This window comes from Penaeus monodon, unplaced genomic scaffold, assembly GCF_015228065.2.
Source record: "Penaeus monodon isolate SGIC_2016 unplaced genomic scaffold, NSTDA_Pmon_1 PmonScaffold_98, whole genome shotgun sequence".
Lineage (NCBI taxonomy): Eukaryota > Metazoa > Arthropoda > Malacostraca > Decapoda > Penaeidae > Penaeus > Penaeus monodon.
Window position 1 is genome coordinate 23409 of NW_023665213.1, and position 1592 is coordinate 25000.

Genomic DNA, 1592 nt, shown 5'->3' on the forward strand with positions numbered 1-1592 from the left:
AAAAATGAAGGGACCTGGCAAACTGGGGCAATGGATGAAAAAGGAGGAGCGGGGAACAACCAAGAGAGAGACGGGTTGGGTGCTGCTCCTGTGAAACCCCGGGGTGGCCCTTGTGAATGATAAACTTGTGTTTCCCTGTAAAAAGCTGTATCGTGCAGTGGACATGAGGTTTTCCCCCCGTATTGTGCCTATGAAAAGGTACGGGTAAAAAATTGTGTAAATAAAGGAAAGACGTTTTTTGTTATTTTGTGCCCTCTCCAATTGGGGGTTTTTTTCCCCCCCCCGTGGTGTTTTGGGACGCTGTGGTGCTCGGGCCTCTTGGAGCTGTTCAGTATTTACGGGCCCTGGGAAGCACGCGTTGCCTAGCCCTGCTTGTTTGGTTGGGAGAGAGCGAGGCGGCCCGGGAAAAAATAATAAAAATAATAAAAATAACAATAATAATAATAAGATAATAATAAAGATAATAGTAATAATATAATGATCATCAAAGGATCAAAATTCTTTATTCTCACTTTTATCTCATTTTTATGATTAATACAGTTTGGAAATTATCATTATTACCCCAATAATTGCCAAAACATCAAAAGAGTCGAAAAAAAAGTCATTTTGGGGATACCTCAAAGGCTAATTTTGATAGATTTGCCCCTTTTTCGCTTTTTGGGGTTTTTTTTTTTTTACCCTTTTTTTTTTACATAGGACACAATTCATTATTCATCATTATTATCAGATTATCTCCTTATTTTCGTTTCATCATCATTATCATCATTATCATCATTATCATCATCATTTCATATTATTGCAAATTATCATCATATTGCTTTATTATATCATTATTGATTTTTATAATCAGTATCGAAAATTTTCTATTACTATTGATAATTGCAGTTATAATAATAATTTGGCAACTTACTAATAACAACACAATAATAATGCGAACAATAATAATAACAATAAAACTTTTTTTATGATAATTATTATACATTATTTTAAATGATATCGTTTTACTATAATTTTTATTTTATGATGATTATCTTGGAATATATCCCAGTAAAAAAAATAATAATAATAATAAAAAATAATAATTTTTATAACAATATATAAGATATTATTTTATTTTTACATTATTATTGTTATTATTTTTTACTTATTGTTATTATATTATTTTTTTATTATTAAGTTGATATTTTTTGGCAAAATACTAAAATTAAAAAAAATAATAATAATAATAAAAATAAAAATAAAAAAAAACAAATAAAAATAAAAATAATATAATAATAAAAATTATAATAATAATGATAATAGAATAATATCAAAAACTTCAAATGTTATCAAAATTCTCTTTTTTCATTTTTTCCCATTTTTTGTCATGATTAAATAATTTTGGGAAATTTATTATCATTTTTTACCAATAATTGCCAAAACATAAAGAGTCAAAAAAAACGTCTTTTGGATTCTCTAAAAAAGGCTGTATTTGCTAGATTGCCGCTTTTTGATTTAGGTTTTATTTTCTTTTCCCTTTTTATATATGGACAAAATTTCCTTTATTATCTTTATTTTTATCAAAATTTTATCATCCTTTTTTTTTTTATCTT